This window comes from Schistocerca cancellata, chromosome 2, assembly GCF_023864275.1.
Source record: "Schistocerca cancellata isolate TAMUIC-IGC-003103 chromosome 2, iqSchCanc2.1, whole genome shotgun sequence".
NCBI classification, from domain to species: Eukaryota; Metazoa; Arthropoda; class Insecta; order Orthoptera; family Acrididae; genus Schistocerca; species Schistocerca cancellata.
Genome location: NC_064627.1, coordinates 188,438,077 through 188,462,376, shown reverse-complemented (window position 1 = coordinate 188,462,376; position 24,300 = coordinate 188,438,077).

Genomic DNA, 24,300 nt, shown 5'->3' with positions numbered 1-24,300 from the left:
TCGTAATGCACAAGCGCATGGCTTCCACCTCATGAACACTGTCCTCCATGATGCAGAAATGAACTAATGGGATAGCCTGTAGTATTTGCTGATATGAATCTGATAGTACTGCCAGTAGGCACATAAAATGGAAACAACTATTGTAGCTTTAGAGATTGTAATTCCTCCTTCAGAGAGGAAAGGGGGTGTAGATTGGGAAAGGTTGGAAGGAGAAGCATTTTAGTCAGTCACAAAGATAAGAGGAACTTTCCTGTTGTGAATATGATAGAAAAAAGAACGGGAAGGCATCAGAAAGAGTTGCCGGTAAATTAGAAGAAAAAATTTGGAAACCCACCCAATACAACACTAAAAGAACTTTCATGTACTGAAATAAATAATCTGTTCATGTTTCGCAGTCCAGTAGGGTCAACGGAATTCGTAAATAAATTCATCTGGATTGTATTGTAAAAATATCAGCAAGAGACACATTCCTTCCTTTGGTAGGTATCTGGAATTCATTTTCATCAAGTGGTGTCTTTCCAAAATAGTAAAAGCATTACCACTTTATAAAAAGGGTGATCAGCTTTGTATGGACAAATATTGGCCTTTATCATTACTGTCAGGATTTTCTAAAATTACTGAGAATATGTCCCTTTTGCAACTGAATATATTATTGGACAAAAATAATTATATTTATGGATATTGGTATGGCTACAGGCCACAGTGCTCAACTAAAACAGCTACTTTTAGCCTGGAAACGTATATAAAATGAAGTGAATAATTACACAGAAATCTCAGGGTTATTCTTAGACCTAACAAAATCATTTGATGTGATTGATCATTCTGTGCTCTTGAGAAAGGTTGAATGATAGGGTGTAAGAGGCATGCCAGATGACTAGATTAAATCACATTTGGAATGTTATTCTCAGGTAACAGAAATAAAGTACATGGAAGGAAATGAACTTCAGATTCAGCTTTCAGAACCATGTGCACTAAGTCATGATTTTATTTTTATTTAGCATATGGCTCATAACATCACAGTAAAAATTACAGAAACAACATGATTAAAAAAAAATTACATACGTATAAACAGAACAATAAATAACAGTTTGTATATAAGGACACCACCAATTGTAAATTTACACTCACAGAAGGGCAATCACAAACAAATGTCCAGCTTAGATAATATATAGTCGATTGCCTCTTGAGTCGCCATTAGGAAATCCTGTGGGTCACCCTCATATGCCCTTAGTGGGCATTCCTGCACAATGTGCTTGACGATCTGTCTCCGAGCGCGACAGTCACAAGCGGCCAAAGGAAGTTTACCCCATCTGTGTAAGGAGTTGGCGCATCTCTCACAGTTGGTTCTGATGCAATTAAGAGTTGACCAAACTTTGCGAGGGCAATCAAATCCTTTTGGTTTACTAAAGATGCATGGCATACTGTGGCAGTTTACTGCTGTTCTGCTCTCCCATTCCTCTTTCCATCGGTCATTTATTTTAAAGTTGGTCTGGTGCAGCGCCTGTGCGGTCTTTAGTGGAGGATGCCTAGACCGGATTGAGTATCTTCATGGATTTGTAATTGAGGGTTGGTCATGATTTTTTGAAATTCTTTAACCAGAGCGTGTTCTCGGCGCAGGTTAGGAAGGGCTATGTTCCTGAGAACGGTCATCCAAACTGTAGGAGTTGGCCTGATTGTGCCTGATATAATACGCATTGTTGCATTAAGTTGGCTATCTACCATGTGTGTGTGTTTGCTGTTGAGCCACACTGGGGCACAGTATTCTGCCACTGGATACACCAAGCCAAGTGCGGATGTTCTTAAGGTAGATGTTGTGGAGCCCCAAGTGGTGCCACAGAGCTTGTGCAATATGTTGTTGCGTGTTTTGAGTTTCGCTGCAGTTTTCATCAGCTGTTCTTTGAATGTTAGTGTCCTATCTAGGGTAACCCCAAGGTACTTTGGGTGTTTGTTGTGCTTTAGTATTTTCCCGTCTAGATATACATGTAGTTCTCTGTTGGCCATTTTGTTGTTCAAATGGAAGGCAGATACTTCCGTCTTTGTAGCACTAGGTTGTAGCCTCCATTTTCTAAAGTTCTCACTGAGAATCCCTAGGTCACTCGTAAGGATATCTTCGGCAGTTTCTATATTTCTGTGGGCTGTTGCCAGAGCCCAGTCGTCAGCATAACCAAATTTGCGCGATCTGGTTGCAGGCATGTCAGCTATGTAAAGGCTGAGAAGAAGGGGTGCAAGGACAGAGCCTTGTGGGAGTCCATTATTGAGTTTCATTTGTTTGCTTCTCTCATTCCCCATTATTACTTGGAAGATTCTATTTGACAACATATCGTCAATGAGGTTGGTTATCTTCTTGCAGGGGATGGCACAGATTAATTTGTACATGAGTCCCTGTTTCCAAACTGTATCATAGGCTGCTGTTAGGTCTATGAATGCTGCAGCTACTTTATGTTTCTTCTGCAACCTTGCCTCTATATATGTCGTCAGTGAAAGGACTTGATCAGTACAGTAGCCATAGGGACAGAATCCTGCTTGTTCGATAGGGATTTTTTTGAGTATAGTTTGGCCTATTCTGTTGAGAAGCAGTCTTTCTAGTAATTTATAGACCATACTGAGAAGGGCAATGGGGCGGTAACTCTTTGGTCTATCGCCTGGTTTACCAGGTTTCAGGGCTGCGATGATCTTTGCTCATTTAAGTGAGGGAGGAATGTTACCCACTTGGAGAATGTCCGTAAAGATCTTAGCCAGCCATTGTTTTGTGTAGGCTCCGACATGTGTGAGGAACTCAAGATGGATAACATCAAAACCTGGAGCTTTGCCTGGTTTAACCTTCTTCAGGGCATTGGTAACCTCCTCTATACAAATATCTGTTGAATATTCTGAGTCCATTGCATGGGTCCTTTTTAATGTTTTTAAGTCCTTCTTCACTTTTGTTGTGTGCTTTCTATCTCGTAGATGCAGAAACTATGCGGGATGCAACCTTGTTGGGTTTTTAGGGTTCATAGGTCTATTTCTCTTATAAATAAATCATTTTCTATTAAATGTTAGGAATTCAGAGCCAGAACTATTTGCAGATGACACCAGGCTACCAGTCAGAGGTAATAACAAAGAAACTCTTACTGTGTCGGAAAACAATGTTACAAAATGTTTACCAGGAACAGTAATTTTAAATCCCCACAAAACAGTGTTAATGGATTTCCATAAAGATCAAAGTAAAAATGCATCACAACCAGTAGTAAGTATGGATGAACAAAACATTAGTTCTATTACTGAAACTAAATTTCTTGGGACTCATATTCAAGAGAATTTTAAATGGAGTTCTCATATCACATTTCTAAATCCCAAAACAGCTATGTAGTAAGAATTTTTTGCAGCAACACTTGTGCTGAAATGATTAGTGCTGTTTAGTCTAATTGTGTACATTCGTTACTGAGGTATGGTTTTGTTTGGGAAAATGTACACCAGACCAAAAAAACTTTCAAGAAACAGAAAACAAGTTATAAGAATAATGAGACAGATGAATAAGCTGCACAAAAGCACGCAGATATGTATTTAAAGAACTCGAAATTTTACTCATTTCCCGCATTTATATACTGCAAGTGGTTACCCTTGTAAAAAAATTTTACTGAGAAAAGAAAACTTTTTTTTACTTGTAACAAATTGTCCGTGATTACCATACCAGTTCAAATTGTGACATTCACATTTGTCATTGCAACACCACATTGTGCCAAAAAGATGTATATCATGCAGAAACAAAAGTGTACAACAGATTACCCAGACACATTGAACCTCTTTCTGAACTACAGGGTGGCTATAATTAAACTTTTGCTACTTGAGAGGGCCCCCATGACAAACAAGTGATCGTAGGTGAATGAAACTTTGTAGTAACTTATGCAAGGACATGCAGAAGAGAAATAACGAATAAACCATTCAAAGAAACACATTTTAGTTTCCACATGATAGGGGTAGCATCTGTTGATTCTGTACCATGTTTACATTCCAGATTACAAACGTTCATCAATATGATGACCATCTGGCTCTTCGACACCCTGGAACCACACTAGATTGTTGTACTGATGTCCGAAACAACAATGGTCAATGGAATGTTCTGCTGTCGTGATAAAGCTCATGCACTGCTTGAAGTTCACACAATGCGTTCAGCTTTCTCAGCCATGGCAACAGTGACATTTTCAACAAATCAGCAGTTAATTCAAACTTCTGAATCATGTCCTTCAGCCTTCATGGAAAGAGGACCTCTCTGTATTTCTTTAACACGATACTGACAAAGAGCAGCAGCAATACTGCTACTCTTTTGATAAAACAGCTTTACGAATAACTCTCTGTTCACATTGTCCACACCCATGTTGACTGCTTGCAGTTGTATGCACAGGGATCAAACTGTTTCAACTCCATTGCATACCAGTATCAGTGCCTAATGGTAAGTCATGACATTTATCACAACTAAGACCGCAAATCCTGAAGCACAGAGTCTAAAGGTGATTCCTATAAAGTTAGGTACGCATACAGTAAATAGTTTTCCATCTACGCTGGCTCAAGTAGCAAAAGTTTAATTATAACCGTCCTGAACATACCTTTAACAAAACTCTGACATCCAACCTACTACAAAACTGCTGTTACTCAATATCTCAGTACATCAGCATGTAACTATGTAAATAATTTGTAAATGTACAATATATACCCAATTTTCTATCTATTTAAGAAATGGATATAATTTATGATGTACTTGAGAAAAGTAATGAGACTGACAACACTGCTAGCGATTTCGCAATGCTGTGTTGTTCTACTTGCTCTAGATACAAAGTCCAAGTTTCAGCTCTGTACAGCCATCACATGTTTTTTTAGTTGTGTTTTTATTGTGAGTTACAAAAATAGAACAGCAGAATTTGGAGCAACGTTATACCATCAAGTTTTGTGTTAAACTTGGGGAATCCGTGATTGTGACCTTGAAAAGATGAACATTTCTTATCAAGATCACAAAATTCTCACTGGCACAAATCATTTTTGGAACGCCGAGAACATGTTGAAGGCGAATTTCACTCAAGGAGACCTTCACTTAAAAAAACGACGAAAATGTCGAATGTGTGCATACTCTTGTGAGATCAGACTGGCATTTAACAATAAGGTTGATGGATGACCTGTTAAGCTGAAACTCTTTTGTTGTACGTCAAATTTTGATCGAAGTTTTGAACATGCAAAAGGTTTGTGCCAAACTGTACCGAAAAACCTCACAATTGAGCAGGAGGACAATCGAATAAATGTGTGTGTTGATATTTTTGTGAGGATTGCTAATGACCACAAATGGTTCAGCAGTGTGATCAGAGGTGATGAATCCTGGGTTTTTGAGTAAGGTCCAGAGACAATGCAGAAAAGTAAGAAGTGACACACTAAGACACTCCAAAAGAGGCTTGAATGAGCAAGTAGGGATATTGTGCATAAAGAATTTGATCCTCCAGCATGAACTGTCAACCAAGTGTTTCACAAAGATGTCCTTGAAAGGCTCAGGAAAGGGATAAATCAGGTAAGACCAGACAGTACAGACGAGTGGATACCGCATCATCAGAATGCCCTGTGTCAAGCAGCCACTTCCATCAGGGAGTTTTTTAATCTCAAAAGACATTCTTGTTGTTCCACAGCCCCTTCTATTCACCTGATATGAGTCCTTGTGACCTTTTTTTCCAAAAATTGAAAAATATCTTACATAGACATCATCTTGAGACTCTGAAGAACATTTAGAAGAAGATGACCAACATGTTAAAAGCCGTACCAGCTGAAGCCTTTCAGCACTGCCATCAGGACCAGAAATGACGCCTCCACTAGTGTGTAACTCCTGAAGGGAACTGCTTTGAATGGGACAGTATTGTTGTATGAGAAAAATAAAAACACTGATCGATAAAAAAATCTGTCACATTATTTTTCTCACACACCTTATAATATAAAAATTTAAATGACACATTTGCAAGTTGTAAGAACAATGGGTAAAAATATTTCCTGTTCAATACATTGTGTATGATAAGGGTACTGAAAAAGAGTTTTATATGGGCAAATAAATAAGTAAGTCAAATACAGTCCAGAGGTAGTATAAGAACAGAGTGAGAAATAAAGGTGGACAGAAGAAGAGAAATATTAAATGAATAGTGCAATTAAACACTGAAAACAAGATAAGGAAAATCAGAGAGAAGATGGATGAGGATAAAAAGAAATAAAAATAATTTAGTTACTAAATTTACTATATTAAAATTAATAATAATAATAATAATAATAATAATAATAATAATAATAATAATAATAAAAAGAAATGGAAAATCGAGGACGCAATGTAACAATATTATGAAAAGAGTAGTTGCTACTCACCATATACCGAAGATGCTGAGTTACACAGATAGGCACAACAAAAAGATTGTCACAAGATAAGCTTTTGGCCAACAAGGCTTTTGACAAAAATAGGGGGCAGCTAGGTGCAGTCAGGATGTTAGACGGAGGGCGAGGGAGAGATGTGGCAGGGGGTAGTGGAAAAGGAGAGAAGTAAAAAGACTGTGTGTGTTTGGAATAGAGGGCTGTGTAGTGCTGGAATGGGAACAGGGAAGGGGTTAGGTGAGTGGGATAAGACTAATGAAGGTTGAGGCCCAGAGGGTTCCCATAACCCTCCTGGACTCAACAGCTTATTTTGTGACAGTCTTCTTCTTGTGCCCATCTGTGACTCAGCATCTCCACTATATGGTGTGTAGTAACTATCATTTTCATTATATTGAAATAATAATAAAAAGGCGGTTAAATGTTTGGTTATGAGCTCCCACCGACTTCTATATGAAATATTCTCCCAGTTAGTACATAGGTGCCTGCGATGTAAATTTTTTTGATAATGGCCCCATATTAATAGGATCAAATTTCATGTGGTTTATGCATGATGGGGCAGCACCACAGTTATCTGCTGATGTAAAGACTACATCTAAGACACCAATATGGTCCATGGCATAGAGGTCAAGCAGGGCCTGAATTTTGGCCTCTGAGATATCCCTGAAGGTTATCTATCATGTGGAACATGATATGTGTCTGAATGAACATATTTATGTAGAAATATACCCACTCATGGAAGTATTAATATAATGAAATGGTGACAAAATTTGCAATTATTGAACTAGAGAAAGTGATTTCAGGGATCATATTAGGAAGTGTATATGTACCTATTATTTATTTATACAAACCAACAACAAATGTAATACCTCATAAAATATCTTTGTATTTCTGTGCATAAATTTCCCAGAGACATAAAAGTCAAAAACTCCTTTTAGTATTTAATTTTAAATCCAACTTGCAAGCAAGAGTTACAATTAGGTGAACTTCAATCAGGTGTGGTAGTAAATATTTATAGACCTATTCCTCATTTATAATAATGAAAGAGTTAGTACAAGTTTATAGAAAACTGCTCTGGGATTAAAAGATCATCCACAGCTTATTAAATGTAAAATACACCAGCTTGAAGATGAATTACAGTCTTCGAACAGCATAGTGATATGCACTACAGAGCACTGGTGAGGAGACACTGAAATAGAGCATATAATGCAGATGAATGTGCAAGTTGCTACTGTAGAACTACTTTAAAGGATGGGGATCATGTATTTATATCAGATGTGGTTCACATTTTAAAGCTACATAAGATCTGATCACAATTAGCAAAGAAAAAGTTTGGAATTGGCAGCTGTTGAATTAACAAAGCTAGACAATCAGAAAAGGGGTAATCACTCTGTCCATCCACTGTGTACCTAGTGGTAATGTGGACACTTTCTTCAACAAAATTACTGAAGCCCTGAAAAAAAGTTTCAGTCCCCAAAACTAAATAACATGGGGGATACATTAATATGAACATGTATTGAGGGTGAAATTAGTTATAACTTCCTCGACACTAGGAACACTTTTAACATGATACAAATAGTAAACAGTGCTACTAAACTATCAAAGAGGTCAGTAACAGTCTTAGACCACATACTCTCAGATTTTGACAGGGAAAATTTTAGAGTATTTACAAAATATCTTGGGTACTCTGATCATTACTGTTGAAGGGCAAATAGTCGACTTCAGTTTACTGGTGTTCCAGTCTCTATCCTGAAGGCATGCATAGGCAGCATATAAACATCATAAATGAACAGTCCCTTAGTTCAGGTATTTTTCCAGAGCACCTAAAGCATGCATGAGTTGTGCCCTTACTACAGAGTGGTAAAAATGTGAAGAGTATAGAAAACTAGAGGCCAGTTATACTACTGTGAAAGTTTTCAAAAATAAATGGATCAGTCAGGAAAGGTAGACTAATGAGTTACACTAATAAATACAACCTTTTTAATGAAGCACAGATTGATTTTGAAAGTAAGGGAAGTACAATATCAGCCACTGCAAAACTCACAAAAGTGGATAAGGATGAATCTGTGGTAGGCATATTGATAGAATTGTCCAAGGTTTTTGATGCTGTTGACCATAAAACGGTACTAAGCAGCCTTGAAACACACATGAAAAATGATGTATTTCACTTGTCTGCTGATGATAAATTATTGGTAAAACACATGTCAGTCAACAAGCATATAAACACAGGTGTGCCAAAGGGCAGCGTCTTATGTCCAATTCAACCTTGCTGTTATTTTCACCTTTACCATACAAATGTAAACAGACATTAAAATACTGAAAAAAAACTCTAACATACATTTTTTGTACAGTTTTTTATGATGTCATATTCCAGTACCTTATTGAAAATAATGATACATCTGCCCTCCATACTATCCAGCCCACTTAATTAATTTCATATAAGTACTTCTACCTGATAAAATGAGGATTAATTTATTGCACATAGTGCACTTTTCTAAAGCTTTAGCAAGCAGAGGTGGCCTTTCAAAATGTTTAATGCATTGTTTGTGCTTCTAGCACACATGGAGTCACAGTTATAAGGTACATACTGAATTGTTAATATTGAATAAATTACCAGAATACTCTTCAACAAACAATACTTAGAAGCCTGCTTGCAGCACTAACAAACAATAACAAATAGACTTAGAAACACTGTTGGCCACCCTGTGTTCTTTATTTCTTCAGTTGCATATTATTGTTAAATTGTTGTTTTGTGGGTTTTTTTGTGTTTTAATTAAAGAGTCTGAAATGAGTGATAAAAGAAAAAAACATGTAGTGAATGGATCAGAAATTACATGCTATAATGCAATTGAATTCTGGTATAGCAGCCATGACTACTGCTATGGAGTTAGGGGTAGAAAAAGTGGTGTGCTTCCCAAGATAGTAGAAGTAGAATGAAAGTAAGGAAGATATTGTTAAAAGATAAAAATAAGGCAGATGAGGAAGCTTTAGTTTTGTGTTTAAGAGGTAGAGGTTTGCACATTACTGGGCTAATAATATGAGAAAAAGCATTGTAATTTCAGTAGTAAGTACAAGGAGAAGATTCAGAATGTACTGCCAGTGATGGATGGTGGAATCAATGAGAAAACAATTCAGTAGTCACTGGATTACCATTAATGGAGAGCTTTATCTGCTGACAATGAGGCTGTGCCAGTGTTTAAAGACTAGTTTTTAAAGTTAATTGATGTGGAGGGAACTTCTGGTGGACAGTTGTACATTTGTGATGAGTGGTTTAAATTACTAGGTGCTTTTCTTTGAAAATACTTGCTTGAAAAAAGGAAGCTACAGCACCCAGGTACAAGAACAGTGAGGAAGGAGTTAGCATATTAGCTTGCAGTAATGCTGCTGACAACCACAAGCTTAGGCTTACATTAACAAGGAAATCATGTTAACCTAAAGCTTTCAAGAACCTAAAAAGAATCACTGTCCCTTCATCACACTCATCAAAAGAAAGCATGGATGAATTCAGAAATCTTTAAAACCAGGTTCCAAAATGAATTCATGCCAGCTGTAGAGAAAAATTTGAAAGACAACAATTTACCAAGGAAAGCAAAGTAGACTAGAATACAGTATTGTTGGTCCTGGTAATCATATAGTACACAAATAGTACATTCTGATGTAGGACAAGTCAATGTATAACAAAATATGATATTAAATAATTTAAATTTACATTAATTTCACTATTTTTATGTTAAACGATAATTGAGTTACAATATGTTGTTGTTGTGGTCCTCGTTCCAGAGACTGGTTTGATGCAACTCTCCGTGCTGCTCTATCCTGTGCAAGCTTCTTCATCTCCGAGTTACTACTGCAACATACATCCTTCTGAATCTGGTTAGTGTATTCATCTCTTGGTCTCCCTCTATGAATTTAACCCTCCATGCTTCCTTCCAGTACTAAATTGGTGATTCCTTGATGCCTCATAGTGTTTCCTACCAACCGGTCTCATCTTCTAGTCAAGTTATGCCACAAATTCCTTTTCTCCCCAATTCTGTTCAGTACCTTCTCATTAGTTACGTGATCTACCCATCTAACCTTCAGCATTCTTCTATAGCACCACATTTCAAAAGCTTCTATTCTCTTCTTGTCTAAACTATTTATCGTCCATATTTCACTTCCATAAATGGCTACACTCCATACGAATACTTTCAGAAGAGACTTCCTGACACTTAAATCTATATTCGAAGTTAACAAATATCTCTTCTTCACAAATGCTTTCCTTGCCATTGCCAATATACATTTTATATTCTCTCTACTTTGACCATCATCAGTTATTTTGCTCCCCAAACAGCAAAACTCATCTACTACATTAAGTGTCTCATTTCCTAATCTAATTCCTTCAGCATCACCTGATTTAGTTTGACTACACTCCGTTTATCCTTGTTTTGCTTATGTTGATCTTCATCTTATATCCTCCTTGCAAGATGCTGTCTATTCCATTCAACTGCTCTTCCAGTTCCTTTTCTGTCTCTGACAGAATTACAATGTCGTTGGCAAACCTCAAAGTTTTTATTTCTTCTCAATGGATTTTAATTCCTATTCCAAATTTTTCTTTTGTTTCCTTTACTGCTTGTTCAATATACCGATTGAATAATATCGGTGACAGGCACAACTGTGTGTCACTCCCTTCTCAACCACTACATCCCTTTCATGCCCCTAGCCTCTTATAACTGCCATCTGGTTTCTCTACAAATTGTAAATAGCCTTCTGCTCCCTTTATTTTACTCCTGCCACCTTCAGAATTTGAACAAGAGTACCCCAGTCAACATTGTCAAAAGCTTTCTCTAAGTCTACAAATGTTAGAAAAGCAGATTTTCCTTTCCTTAATCTGCCGTAGGGTCAGTATTTCCTCACATGTTCCAACATTTCTATGGAATTCAAACTGATCTTCCTGAAGTTCAGCTTCTGCCAGTTTTCCCATTCATCTGTAAAGAATTCGTGTTAGTATTCTGCAGCTGTGACTTATTAAACTGATAGTCCAGTAATTTTCACATCTGTCAACACCTTTTTTCCTTGGGATTGGAATGATCTTCACGCAGTATCATATCTTCCATTTCATCTTCATCTACGCCCTCTTCCATATTCATGCTATTGCCCTCACGCACATCAACCTTGTATAGACCCTCTATATACTTCTTCCACATTTCAGCTTTCCCTTCTTTGCTTAGGACTGGTTTTCCATCTGAGCTCTTGATATTCATACAGGTGGTTCTCTTTTCTCCAAATCTCTTTAATTTTCCTGTAGACAGTATGTATCTTACCCCCCAGTGATATATGCCTCTACATCCTTACATTTGTTCTCTAGCCATCCCTGCTTAGCCATTTTGCACTTCCTGTCGATCTCATTTTTAGACATATGTATTCCTTTTTGCCTGCTTCATTTACTGCATTTTTGTATTTTCTCCTTTCATCAGTTAAATTCAGTATCTCTTCTGTTACCCAAGGATTTCTATTAGCCCTTGTCTTTTTACTTACTTGATCCTCTGCTGCCTTCACTATTTCATCTCTGAAAGCTATCCATACTTCTCCAACTGTATTTCTTTCCCCTGTTCTTGTCAATCATTCCCTACTGCTCTCTCTGAAACTCTCTACAACCTCTGGTTCTTTCAGTTTATTCAGGTCCCATCTCCTTAAATTCCTACCTTTTTGCAGTTTCTTCAGTTTTAGTCTACAGTTCATAACCAATTAATTGTGGTCAGAATCCACATCTGCCCTTCTGCCCTTACAAATGTCTTACAATTTAAAACCTAGTTCCTAAATCTCTGTCTTACCAGCATTAATCAGTCTGAAACCTTCCAGTGTCTCCAGGTCTCTTCCATGTATACAGCCTTCTTGCATTATTCTTAAGCCAAGTGTTAGGGATGACTAAGTTATGCTCTGTGCAGAATTCTACCAGGCAGCTTCCTCTTTCATTCTGTATGTCAATCCATATTCACCTACTACTTTTCCTTCTCTTCCTTCCCCTACTACTGAATTCTAGTCCTCCATGACTATTAAACTTTCATCTCCCTTAACTATCTGAATAATTGCTTTTACCACACCATACATTTCTTCAATCTCTTCATCATTACAACATACAGAGCAAATACTGTAGAAAAATAAAGAGAAGATGATATAAAACAGACAGAGCATGTACTATACTGGCAGATTAATATTTGTATTACAGTAACATATACATAGGTCATTAAGGTTCTAGTAGCATTTATATGGTCCGCAGCTCGTGGTCTCGCAGTAGTGTTCTCGTTTCTCGAGCATCGGGTCCCAGGTTCGATGCCCGGCGGGATCAGGGATTTTCACCTGCCTTGAGATGACTGGGTACTGTTGTGTCATCTTCATCATCATCATTCATCCCCATTACGGTCAGAGGAAGGCAATGGCAAACCACCTCCTCTAGGACCTTGCCTAGTACAGCGGTGCGGGTCTCCCGCATCGTCCCCTATGCTCTGTCAAGGAGTATAGGACTTCATCATCAACATTTATATGATACATCACTAAGATAAAGACAGAAATCTTTAGTGAACTTCTTGAAGGAGCTTGTGGAGGCTATAGAAGCAGTGATGAGTCAATATGCCTTAGCAGCTGAGTTGAAATTTGCCAGGTCATTTATTAATTTAATTTCTGGGGGAAGTTTATTACAAATAACTTTCCCACACTACAGGATTCCTCTTTTATTTAGGATGCTGTTGGTGGGCTCTAAATGAAAGTTTCCTTTTTGTCGAGTGTTATAGGAAGGGACATTTTCATTCTTTTAGGAAGAGAGTGAGATTTTCCTCTGCATACTTTCTCAAAAAAACAGTTATCTCATAAGAATATATACATGGAAGTGGGAGGATCTCTAGCTTTTCAAAGAATGGTCTTCAGGTTTTGTTCCTTTTTACACCTTCCATTATTCTTATAATTCATTTTTGGAGCTTAAAGAGCTTTTGGCTAAGAGCAGGGTTAGCCCATATAATTCCATATTTCAGTTGTGAGTATATATAGGCGTAATACACAGTTTACAGAAAATCTTTGTCACAGCATCCTTCTAATATTCTCATCAAGTAGCATGCAGTGCTTAATTTCTTACAGATTTTTTTCAATATGCATCCCCCTTTTAAGATTATCTTGGGGCCATACACCCAGGAACTTAATGTTGTCTACACCCTGAAGGCTCTTATCAGAAATCTTAATTTGAACAGTTTGTTCATCTTTTTTCACATTATAGAACTTTAGTGCCACTGTCTTACTTGGATTTATTACCAACTTGCTGTGATTGCCAATGACTCTAGAATGAGGAGTGCTCTATCTTCAGAATCATGTTTTGTACTATGTTTGTTTTCACTTGAAGTGCAATCTCTTCTTGTTATTCTGCACAAATAAAGTGTTTGACCATAACTGTTGGTTATTTCTGTCCAGAGACTTGTCAACGTCGATAGTATACTGATACTGGTGAAACTGAGCCACGTGAATACATTTTAATTTGTGTATCACTTATTACTGATTTCACACCAGCTAAAAAAATGACTCAACCTCTGACTTGCCTGATAGTGCTGGACGTCACTACTGTGGAACAGACTTTCAATTATGCAGTGCAACATTTTCCTGCAGGCACTATCAACAAAATGATTAGAATGCTCATTTCTCCAGTGTTTACTCCACTGGAACAGATGACTCTAACCTCCTTTGTCATGCCACATGAGGTGCAGCACACATCAACGTGGTTAACTATCAACATTGATGAGTCTCCGGATAGTAACAGCCAACATATACGATAAAACACTCTTAATTCACGCATAATAACAAGAAAAGAATGCATATCGAGCAAAAACAAACATAGTCCAAAACAAGATCCAAAGCTCATTGAATCCAAAGATAGAGCATTCCTCTTTCTAGAGTCACTGTCAATTGATCCTCAACACACAGTGGCGTAGATAAATTTCACACTACAGCGTACCACCCTCAGACTAATGAGCTCATTGAGGATTGGCACGAGACTCTGAAAGTGGCTCTCATGTGCCATGGCAGTGAGTAGTTCGATGCCCTCCCCTGGGCCATGTTAGGAACCTGCACAGACCTCCAGACGTCACTTGCCAAGGTCCTGTATGGTAAGACATTAGTCCTCCCAGCTGAGTTCATTAATGATGCTGCAACCGTTAACCCATCTGACCTCCCCGCTTTTGTCGAGCATGTCCGGTTGCACATAGCTGCAATCCATATGCCTCTCCCATGACCGCATACTTGCCCACCCCCCCCTCCACCATTTTTCTAGCACTTGGCCATGGACTTATGGGAGTTTATTACATTATGGAATGACACTGTCAAACCGGCACTACAGCCACCTTATTCTGGTCTGCGTTGGATATTGGCACACATGTCTAATACTATGAACATCCTCATCAATGGCTGGCACCAGACAGTTTTATTTCAGTGAGTTAAACCAGCTTGGGCTATCGAGGAATCCATTCCACCACAACCTATTGAGTTGAGTTCCCCACAATCGTGCAATGACCCTGAACCAGTACATACTACCCCTCTGCCTGTACGTCAACCAGATTTTCCATGTGTTGAGCCTATGTCCATCAGCCACTCAGTGGTTGTGTGTCCTGATCCCATTCCTTGCATCACTCAGGCTCTGCATGTGATGATCTGCTGCCTCAGGTTCAAAAACACATTGTGTGTGACATTACATCATCGCGAGTGCTGTAACCTACTGTTCCCACAGTGTGTTATAGTGCCTCTCCCGAGCTACAGTATCTCCCGCTCCCTTCTCCTACAACATTCCCTACAACAACGATTGACGAGATTTGCTTTTCCATCAATGCTTCTGGGTGACCAGACAATGAGCTTTCCTTACAGCTCCAAGATGGATCATTCTTTGTCCTTTGTGCAAGGGAAACTTCATCAAGGCCACATGCACTTCACATGTAACCATCTCTTGCACGGATACAGCTGGAATAACACTGATACTCAGCACCAACAGGATGCTGAAGATATGTGAATCCCTCTTTGCCACACCTCCGACAACGTCACCTTCCATGCTGGTCCAGTTCATACATGCAGGGTGATCGGTCCGTCCTCCTTATTGGATGGGAGACTATACCTTCTTTAGTCCACCCAGTATGGACCACCCGACTCTGTGAGAAATGGTCCACCCATGCCTTTCATTTGTACCGACCATGGCATGGGTTGTCATGCTACCCTGAACAATCAATCAATACCCATCTAGCGACACACAACTCCTCATATCTGACAACACCCTCTTCCTCTCCCAAGTGCTCCACACCCACTGGGGGTGCAAGGGAGGATCTATGGCGACCATCGATGTCAAAGGCTCTAGAATGAGGAGTGCTCTATTTGTACATTCAGTGAGCTTTGGATCTTGTTTTGGATTATGTTTGTTTTCAGTCAATGTGCATTCTTCTCTTGTTATTGTGAATGAATAAATAGTGTTTGATGGTAACTGTTGGTTTTTTCTGTATGGAGACTGACCAACAGCAAATGTAAACTAACAATATCATTTACATATAACAGAAATAGAAGAGGTCCCAGAAGTGGCATTCCAAATTTAATGGCTTCATAGTCTGAATAGTGTTCAGTCAATTTGCTGAAACTTTGATGTTGCACTCAGTCACTTGTCTTCGGCCACTTAGGTATGATTTTATCGAGTTGTTAGACGTTCCTCTAATCCACGTGTTGTCAATCTTTGTGTAAACTGTGTTATGAAAAGCCTTAGAGAGATCTAGACATAGTTCAGTGAAATTTTCATCATTATCTAGTTTCTTCACTTAATAGTTCAAAAATTGCAGCATCAGTTGATTGGCCTTCCCTGAAACCATGTTATGCTGTGGATAGTATTTTGTGCTCTTCCAATAAATGTAATACTCTTCTTTGAAAACAGTTTTCTATGATTTTTACAAATACGGATAGCAGAGCAATGGGCCTGGAGGTAGCCATTGTTGTTCTTGTGATCTTCAGTCCAGAGAATGGTTTGATGCAGCTTTCCATGCTACTCTATCCTGTGCAAGCCTCTTCATCTCTGAATAATGAATAACTACTGCAACCTACATCCTTCTGAATCTGGTTAGTGTATTCATCTCTTGGTCTCCCTCTACGATTTTTACCCTCCACCCTTCTCTCCAATACTAAATTGGTGATCCCATGATGAGTCAGAATGTGTCCTACTAAGTGATCCCTTTTTCTGGTCAAGTTTTGCTACAAATTCCTCTTCTCCCCAATTCTATTCAGTTCCTTCCCATTAGTCACATGATCTACCCATGTAGTAAAGCTGCATGTCCTCGGGAAAAATTATAGCTATAGTTTCCTCTTGCTTTCAGCCGTTTGCAGTACCAGCATAGCAAGGCCATTTTGTTGATGTTACAAGGCCAGATCAGTCAATCATCCAGACCGTTGCCCCTGAAACTGCTGAAAAGGCTGTTGCCCCCCTTCAGGAACCACACATTTGTCTGGCCTCTCAGCAGATACTGCTCCATTGTGCTGGCACCTATGGTACGGCTATCTGTATTGCTGAGGCACACTAGCCTCCCCCCCCCCCCCCCCCCGTGAACGGGGGGGGGGGGGGGGGGTCATCCTTTTTACCTTTTTTTCAATAGTAGCTTGAGCTTTACTGTTTTTAGGTATGATGGGAAAATTCCGGGTTGAAAGGAACTATTAAAAAGGTGAGCTAATGGTTCAACAAGACAGTCTGGGATGCCATCTATTCCAGTGGATTGGTTCATTTTTAAAGCTCTGATAATTGACAGAACTTCTTTCTTGGTTGTTGGAGAGCGAAAGAGTGGAGTAGGATTTATGTCAGTATTTACAGATGCTACTGGATAGTTTGCATTGTAAGGTTTGATTTCAGTGACTTACTTATACTGCTAAAACAGGTACTGAACACATTTGCTATTTATTTAGGATCAGTAATTTCTTTGCCATTACAATTCAATTTAATACTGGAACTTTGAGGAGACATACATACATACATATATTAATTCTTGTTCCATAGATCATGAATATGACATTTTGTAATGATGTGGAATGTGTCACTTTAACATGAGTTTTCTTTACACAAAATAATTAAATTTTTTCCTTTCTTTCAGTTACTACTTCATATCTAAGAATTCATCTATTGAGTAAAAGGAGTTGTCATTCAGAAATTCTTTTAATTTGCTTTTATTGTTGGTTGGCTATCTGTCAGAGTTTTAATACTATTTGGCAAATGACCAAAGATTTTTGTGGCAACATACTTCATCCCTTTCTGTGCCAAAGTGAGATTCAGTCCAGTATAGTGAATATCATTCTTTCTTCTAGTGTTGTAGCTATGCACTTTGCTGTTATTTTTGAATTGGGATGGGTTATTAATGACAAATTTCATAAGTGGATATATGTACTGTGAAGGTTCTGTGAATATCCTGAGTTCCTTAAATAAATATCTGCAAGGTGATCTTGGGTGGGCTCCAGTTATTATTCTGATTACACGCTTTTGTGGTATGAATATTTTCTGTCTTAATGACGAATTGCCCCAAAATATGATGAAATATGAAAGCAGTGAATGACAATAGTCATAGTACTAATTTACTGATATGTTTATCACCAAAATTTTGCAATAACCCTAATAGCATAAGTAGCTGAACCTAATCGTTTCAGCAGATCATCAATGTGTTTCTTCCAATTCAATTTCTCATCAGTGCACACACTCAGAAATTTTGAGTATTCTATCTTAGCAACAGACTTCTGTTCATAATCTATATTTATCAATGGTGTTATGCCATTTACTGTACAGAATTGTATAAACTGTGTTTTCTTAAAATTCAGTGAGAGTCCATTTGCAGAGAACCACTTAATAATTTTCTGAAAGACATTATTTGCAATTTCATCAGCTGATTCTTGCTTCTTGGATGTAATTACTATACTTGTATCATCAGCAAAAAGAACTAACTTTGCATCTTCATGAATATAGAGTTGCATGTCATTAATATATATTAACAACAATTAAGGACCCAAGACTGAACCCTGTGGTCACCATTCCTGATACTTCCCCCATTAGAGGACTCTGCTGGTTTTTGTAGACTATCTGTACTGTTAATTTCAACCTTCTGCATACTGCCAGTTAAGTATGAATTAAACCATTTGTCCACTGTCCCACTCATACCACAATACATAAGCTTATCTGGAAAAATTTCATGATTCACATGATCAAAAGCCTTTGAGAGATCACAAAATATCCCAATGGGTGATGTTCGGTTATTCATTGCATTTAATATTTGATCAGTGACAGCATATATAGCACGTTCTGTTGAAAAGCCTTTCTGAAAACCAAACTGACATTTTGTTAGTACTTCATTTTTACAAATTTGTGATGTTACTCTTGAATACATTACTTTTTCAGGAATTTTGGATAAAGCTGTCAGAAATGAGATTGGGCAGTAGTTGTTAGCATCAGAGCTATCCCCCTTTTTATGCAGTGGTTTAACAGTAGCATATTTCAGTCTATCTGGAAAAATTCCCAGTTTCAGTGAGCTACTAAATATGTGGCTGAGAATCCTACTTATTTGTTGGGAACAAGCTTTTAGTACTCTGTTGGAAATGCCATCAGTTCCATGTGAGCTTTTATTTTTGAGTGAATTTATTATTTTCCTAATTTCAGTAGGAGAGGTGGGTTGAATTTCAGTTTTATCAAATTGCGTAGGTACTGCCTCTTCCATATACTGCCTTGCATTTTCTAATGAATAGCTGGAACCTATTTTCTCTACAACACTTAAAAAATGATTATTAAAAATGTTTTCTACTTCTGACTTCTTCTTAACAAACTTTTCATTGTGTTTGATAGAAATACAGTCTTCCTGTACTCTCATTGACCTGTTTCCCTTTTCACAATATTCCAAATTGTTTTAATTTTATTATCAGATGTACTAATCTCAGACATAATGCACATACTTCTGGACTTTTTAATAACTTTTCTTAATACAGTGCAGTAGTTTTTGTAATGTTTCATTGTTTCGGGATCATTACTCCTCCTAGCTATAAGATACATTTCCCTTTTCTGTTTACAAGATATTTTTATCCCTTTAGTAAGCCATGACTTTTTACATGGTTTCTTACAATTACATTTCACTGTTTTCTTAGGGAAACTGTTTTCAAATATACTCACAAAGATATCATAAAATAGGTTAAATTTTAAATTAGCAAAATTTTTTCAAAAATAGTTGAAAATTTCCTAATGGGGACCTATACAAGGCTACAATTATAAAAGTTCCTTTATTTAGTTTAAGCTCACATGCACATGCTTCTATGTGTTGCTCTACGCAAAATTTTTTAGTTTCCAAATTTTTCATACTATGACTGATTTTAACATATATGGCAACTCTTCCTCTCTCCATAGTGTCTCTACTTACATGTGCTGAAAGCTTATATCCACCTACATTTACCATTTCCATACCTGTGACTATATGATGTTCAGGCAGACATAGTACATCTATTCCACCTTGAGTTCCTAAATCTTCTATACAAACAAGGAGCTCGTCTACTTTGTTTTTTAATCCCTTGATATTCTGATGCAATATATTAACATTAACTTTTACTGTGCTTTTATGTGAATCTTGTGATATACTAACATTATTTTTCATTGTACTGTTATGAGAATCTTGTGATATTTTCACATCACTAGTACCTGCCTGTCTGAACTTTTCATTAAACTTAATTTCAATCAATGTAGGATGATTGGATACTGATCTTTGCCTAAAAAAGTACTCCCATGAATTTCAGTGCCCCCCCCCCCCCCCCTCCTTAAAGATTTTGGTATCATCCCAGCCAGTTTACCCTTCCCTTTCCTATTGAGATGCAGGCCATGTCTTGTGAAGTACCACCTACCAATACCATCAACAGGAACCAAACCTATGCTTGTCAAAGTAGCCACCCAAAGCAGCTGTTCTAGCTCCATATTGACCCTCCTGACAGAGCTGTTCAATTGGGGCCAGTTATACCACATGAAAGCAGGAACCAAGCCAACATTTTTACAATTCATTTCAGATGCTATTTTTACCAGGTCACACTCAATACTGTAGCCCTGATCCCTATCAATACTGTTTCTCGCTCCATGCACTACCATAACATGATCCTGCTTTGTAAAACCTTTGCACAATGATCCTACATCCTCTTACACTTGGCTAAGACATGCACTGGGGTTGAAAATACTTGTGACCTGGTACCTGTCACCCAATTTTTCCTGCAAAATCTGGCCCACACCTCTTCCATGGCTACTACCTAACAACAGAACTTTCCTGCTACTTTCTACTTTTTTGCAGCAGTTGGTTTCCTAGTGAAAATCTGTTGAGTGCTGACTACACTTACATCTACTTGAGCCTCTTCCTTAGCTGACTGAGGTAGCAAGGCAAATCTACTGTTTGTGCCAATGATGAAACTGGCGAACATTATCAGCTTGCTGTTCACTATATTCCATACAGCTTTCACTTTGTTATTGAAGTTATTTATATAGCAGTCATTTGCCATTACTTTAGCTTCTTTGATGACTTGTTAAAGTATCATTTTATATTTTTTTAAACATGCAAGGAATTCACTAGATACTATGAAAGACTTGGAGATCTTATGTAAACTTCGCTTTCCAGCACAACTTTTTTTACGCCTGTTGCCAGCCAGTAGTTTTTCTGTTAAGCCTACTACACTTGATTTTCTGATTTCTATTGCAAATGACATGTTAAAATAATGTGCAAAGATATCCATAAATATGTTAAACTTGACATCTGCATTTTGTATCTGTACACTTCAGTCTATGTTTCCTTCCCCAGTAAATGCCTGAAGTATTCAATGTTTGGATGGCTGAAGGTCATTTCTATTTTCACTGTTTATGTTTGTGGATTAAGTTCAGTGTTGAAGATATTTCAAGAAGCTGTGCATAGTGGTCGCTGAAACCTGTGTTGAAGTTACAGCTGTGTATTCATGGCTTTCCTTGTTTATTAGTAACATATCAGTAGTCTTGCTGGATACATTTGTAACTCTGGGAATGTTGCATGTTGCAAAAATAGGCATAGCATCATTTCTGTCTTTTGAAACCTTATTGAAGTCAATGTTAAAGTCTCCATATTTTATAACTGCTTTTTTCAGGTCCCTGATACTATCAAGACTACCTCAAAGTTGGTTAAAGAATCTTTTTATGTTTGAGTTTGGACTTCTGTAGAGGCAGATGATGATTGTTTTTATTTAGGTTAGTCCTGCAGCCGAAATTTCAAAACATCTTCTTTTCCTAACTTTCCCAGAGATTGTAAGTGGCAATAGGTGATACTGTCTTTCACAAACATACATGTTCCTCCACATGTAGATATTTTTCTACAGAAATGAGATGTCATAACATAACCCTGTATACTCATGATTGCTTACATCTCATCAGTTACCTAATGTCCACTAAAACACATTACAGATATTTCTTTTAATTGGTCTGATAATAATACTTCTAACTCATTAATTGTGTTTTACAATGACTGCACATTTTAATGGACAACTATAAACTTGGGGTTTCCATTCAGCATATTTGATTCACCACATACCTTTGTTTGTGTCTGCCTTCTTTTCGCTTTCAACTGAAGAGCACTTCTGGGATGAACTGTGGAGTTGCTGTCTTCATCTGTGGCCAGTAAAAATCCCTACTTCTTGATGGTGGATGTCTTGCTGCACCAGGTTGTGTGTTCCCATTGTGGATATTTGAACCATTGCATCTGATGATGTAGTTGTTTCTGTAGCTGTATATGTTGTCACTATTATGTTTCTTTTTTCTCTGATCCTGACTGTGTTGTTTCATCTGCTGCCACTGTTCTTATAAGTGCTTCTCTCTAACCCTTTCTACTATAATTAGTTTTTTTTGTTCTAGTACAGCTGTAGCAGGATTTGTTGGTAGGGAAGATACTTTGCACATCTGCTTTACAGTTGAAAGTGACATTTTGTCACATTTCTGATTTTTAGAAAAAACACTTTTCACTGACACTTTGATTTTCTGGCTGAACAATCATTTTCTGCATTTATTTAGATGCATTCCATGTACTGCAAAGTGCTTTCTTTTTAAATCATCAACAGGGAGAAAGAAAGCATTTGGAGTGGTCTTGCAGATCTTTCTTTAACTCTTGTTCACTTTTTGAAGCTCTTTATTAACACAAGAAGATTCTATAAGGTTGTGTTTGTGTGGTATGCCTATCATGATTGCTTTTTGATCACCTAATGTACATAATGCATCCTTTAAGATTCAAAAGCTCTTCTGCTTCTTGATAATGTGCCTTTGCATCTTCCCAGTGATGAAGTCACAGATACAGGTATCAAATCAGTATGTTTACCAAATAAGACTGCTCTTTGTCAGCCAATGGACCAGGGCATCCCTGAAGTGCCACAGAAGAAGCATCGCCATTGTCTTCTCAGTTTGCTGATACCAACAGTTAATAATAATGAAGACTGTGTAACCATTCTGCAGAGGACTGATTTGCTAGGTGTTGTAAGGTCATTGGCTGAAGTGTGGGAAGAGATTTCAAACATATCATTTCTAAGGTCATGAAAAATTCTTTTAGACTATGAAGATGGACATATTAACTTTGATTCCCTGTGTTAAAGAAATGTCAAAGATGGAGAAGATTATATCATTTAATTGCTAAAAAATGTACCAGGTTGTTAGAATGTCAGTGCAGAGGATGTCACAGAATGGATGACAAATTATGAAGTTGAACTAATTGACTACAGTGCTGTGGAAATGGTGACGTAGAGGGAAGTAATACAAGAAGAGAAGGTAAACTTACATGACAGAAGAAATTTCATCCCACATTTGCAAGGGTTCAAGATGACTTGGGCAATGTTGCAGTACATTAGTTAGTAGGAGGAGTCAATGTCAGCTGATATCTATTTGTGTAAGTGGAGGGGTATTGCAACATGGAAGAGGGCTAAAGGAGGGAAGTAGTCATCTATCAAAGACTTTTTTAAAACCTCAAACCCATAAGCTTCATCTTTTTTGTTAGGCATGGCTATTCGCATGTGTGTAATCACACATTCATAATTTACAAAACATATTATTTTATGTTTCCTGTAATAATATTTGAAGGTTGCAGTATGTACATAACAAACATTTATAACTGGCAAGTATTTCATAACAAGTCAGAAAATGTCAATAAAATTGGGTTTGGTATAAAAAGAGGGTATTTTGAATGGTACGGATGAGGTCAGAAGAGAGAATTAATTCAACTCCAGCCTATCCAGATTTATTGTTATCCGACTTGATCTTCTGCCCATTAGCCCGGACAGTCACAAGTCTACTGTAATAATAATAATAATAATAATAATAATAATACTCAGAACTTTACTTTTTTTAAAATCTTAAAAAGTGAATAATACAAGGCATTCTTCCTAGAAAGCATTACATTATTTTTCTTACTTTTTAAAAATATTTTAGTGGCTGCAGTTTGGACACGAGTAGACAAAATGTGTTTTGCCAACTTGTTACTATGCTTTATATGCAATATGCTTCTTTTATTGTCACTACTTACGGGACAGAACTTGTTGGTTTTCTTGTTGTTCTGACACACTTGCAACACTTTCAGCATTTTGTATGCTCCTGACCCATCTCAGAGAATCCTCTGGTCTTGGAAAAAGTGTCCGTGGTGCAGTGTGTTCTGCTACCAGTGATTTTCAAAGTTCCTCCAAGAATATTCTTTTTCTAGTTAATTTTCTTGCATTCCAATTAGGGTTAATCGAAGTCTCTTAGACATATGTAGTATAAGCAGAAACAATAAGAATAGTGTGGAAAACTATCATCATTTGCATATGTATGTTAGAAGATCAAGTGCATATAAAGCCCCTTATGTTGAATTATAATCCAAAACACATTTTTGGTTTCTTATCGGACTATCATTGATTTCTTCATCATGATGGAAT